The sequence below is a fragment of the Artemia sp. Qi Xiang Cuo genome, chromosome 4 (genome assembly GCF_049724085.1).
Source record: "Artemia sp. Qi Xiang Cuo chromosome 4, ASM4972408v1, whole genome shotgun sequence".
Classification (NCBI taxonomy): Eukaryota; Metazoa; Arthropoda; class Branchiopoda; order Anostraca; family Artemiidae; genus Artemia; species Artemia sp. Qi Xiang Cuo.
Window position 1 is genome coordinate 21,996,340 of NC_142797.1, and position 3,405 is coordinate 21,999,744.

Sequence of the window (3,405 nt, forward strand, 5' to 3'; positions counted from 1 at the left end):
TAGATGAGACTACTCTACTGTAAGCAAAAGCCAGACGTTTACGGAGAGGATCAATAAGAAGGGAGCGGGTAGTTTTCAGATCCTTTCCAATTGGTAAACCAAGGTAAATAATTTTCGAGACAAGGGCTACAGACAGTTCTCCCAGCCTCAGAGACGAGACCTCTTCTTGGTGCCAGTTGAACAGAAGAATATCCTACTTCTGTGGGTTAAATTCAAGACCAATATGACTGTAATTTGATTGTAGTGCGGAGAAGGTGGTCTCTGTACCTGCGACTGTGCGGCTGGGGTTCAGAATGTCATCGGCGTAAGCTATCATTGTAACGTCTATGCCACGAGCTATGCATGTTGTCTCGATAGTAGAATGTGGTTCAATATTACACTTATTAAAGGCACAAGGAGATGTGACTGATCCTTGTCGAGCACCCTTTTTTACTGGGACCACAGGATTCCCTCGGTAGGACAGCATCACGTCTGGTATATATTCAGTGAGGGAGCGACTATGGACATGAATTAAGAATTCAGTTTACAGGTGCTCTTGCTTGTCTTTAATGGGTAGTGCAATGCCCTTTTGCACACCTCCCTTTCCCATACCCAGAATGAGTTGGTCATAGAGAAGTGAGTCGTAGGGACGACAGACGTCATTCAGACCTATAACAAGAGACGCCTTTGATTCATCACCGTCAATCAAGACTGAAGCCAAAGCAGAAATGGCGTGGCCGCAAGCAAGACCCCTCTGGAACCCGAACTGGGAAGGGGGAGTCCAGTATTTTTCCTGGATTTTATCAATGACCAAAAGTCGAAGATTTTGCAAAGCGTTGGTGCTACTGTGATCGGTGTGAACGAAGCACATTCCGAAGTACTTTTTCCTTTCTTCAGGACTGGCCTAAGTGACCCAGTACTGAATGCCGATGGTACTGGTCCAGTAGTGAAGATCATCTGAAAGAGAAGAGTTAGGTGCCCCATGAAAGTTGGGCTGCAATGGCTTAGGTGAAGGGCGGATACACGGTCAATGCCAGCCAACTTCTTCTTTTTCAACCGTCGGACCGCAGATGCAACCTGTGATTGGGTAACTATAAAATCTGTCTCTGGAATTGAAGAGATGAGGGATGAAAGCTTTTCTTGAAAAGAAATCTACCTTAACTCTTAAACCACCATTTATATCTTGTTTTTTATTTTCATTATCTATAGCTGATTTTTATACAAAATTAATTGTAAAAAATTTTATGCTTGGACTAATTTATTGTCGCAGTTAGTGGTAAAATCCAATTTATACAAGAAATCAGTGCCAATTACATGCGGTGTTCAGAATTGCCTTGAATTAAACACTGTTCAACTTTCAGCCATAAAATTATTGATTGAACAATCAGAGTCAAGAGTTAAGGCATTATTTTGTAGAACTAGAAGATGGAAGCTTGAAACTGTAGTTTTCTGTATGTAACATGAATCTTATAAAAGAATAGAAAAGATGGTTTTAGTAGAGAATAGTTCGGAACAAATTTGTAGTGGTACAAATTTTTCTAGCTGATTTCCTGTCATTTTAATTTTCCATTTCCGAAATAAATATGTGACGTCAGAGTTCAGAATAACCCCATGTTATTATTAAACTTTGGTTTTTCTTATTGACAGATAGAACAAGGATATGTGTCGAACAATAGAGAAAAAGTAAATTTTTAAAAAAGTAACAATTCCGATCTCTAAGGAAAGACAAGAATGACACTATTAACATACTGTGCAAAGTCAATTAACAGACTGTGTTTTAAGGAAGGCTAATTAACTATTAATAAGAATGATTAATTTTGATTTCCAGATTTCAATGTTGATTCTCCACCAAAAAAGAGTGAAGAGAAAGTAAAAAAAGAGTATCTATCAGTGGTTGAATCAACACCAGATGTTCAGGAAAAACCAAATCTTAGAAAAAGGAAGGAAAATACTATTTACGTTGAATCTTCCGATTCTGATATAGATGATATCAGTGATGAAGGTATGTCATTTAATTAAAAATATCTTTGTTTTCATAGGGGTTCACACAAAGGTGAATGTTGTTTAAATAAGAATGTCTTGGTTAATAAAGAGGTGAAATTTCCCTTCCCCATCTTTTAGTCTGTTTCCAAGGAACATAATTGTGTGAGCAGTTACCGGAAAATTGACTTTATTGGTTTAGAGACCTCATTGTTTGGACCCTACCTCTCTCTTTAAAAAAAATGGGGGGGGGCTGTTGGCAATCAAGTGTCTTTTATGAGTGTTCCGGTCGAATTTGTTTTTCTTTTACTCAATGGCCAAAAGACCCACACGCCGTTCTATTATTCTTCAAGGTACTATATTATTTTTCAGTTCATTTTGTACGGAAAGAGGTTCCTTATTTGATTGAAAATTATATGCTTTATTTTTCTTTTCAGGAGCTTAAAGCTATCGGAGGGTACTCCTCCCTTCCTGTATCCTTTTTAGATTCCCGTCACCGTCAATACCAAAGACAATCGATCCAAATTTCGAAATAATAATTTGGTTCACAGTTATTTAAAGGTCAAATAGCTATTAGTCAAGGGATGAAACGGTCCTTTCAGGCCGTGGGGAAAGGTTTTAAAGTGCACAAGTTGCCCATTATTTTACAAATATGGTTGTTTTACTAAGAAGGGGGCATGTTTGATCATGGGTATCCGAAAGGGGTAAGAGTATTAATATTAATGTTTCAAGGAACGTTTAAGGAAATATTAAGCAAAATCAGAAGAAACAATTTGCATCCAAATTGTTGAAAGGGCGCATCTGAAAAAATATCAGAAATGGCTAAAAGCATAAAGTTGAAACTTTCAGGGCAAGTTACGGGGGATGTTTATCATAGGTGTCAAGAAGGTGTAGATGCAGTATCTCAAAAGATATGCGGGCTTTGCGTTGTAACTTCCAGCGCTCTTTTTCGTGAATATTCAACTTAATTCAAAGACAATATGTGCATCCAGTTTATCAAAAAGAATATTTGCAATATCTCAGAAACTGCTTATAGTATTTTGTTCCAACTTGAGAATATTGAGGAAGAGTTTTAATTATATGAAAATACATATTGTGCATCCAAGTTGTCTAAAGGGCCTATCTGCATATTAAAGTGGATGTTATACTAAATTAGAAAACCTGTAGGTATCAAGATTTTCAAAAAATTAAATCTGTAGAATTCTAGGACCACCTGAGTGGATCATTTTGAAACAGGGAATGTTGACCGTGATGTAGGACAAATCAAAAACATGTTGTACATCAAAGATGTCAAAAGGGTCTATCTGCTATGTCTCAAGAATGGTTATGGGTATCCCGTTGAAAATTTCAAGAAACGTTGAGGGGCAGTTTGAGTTAAATTTAAAGGCATTATGCACATCCTGGGAGTCTAAAAGGCCTATCTGCAATATTCTAGGAATGGCTAAG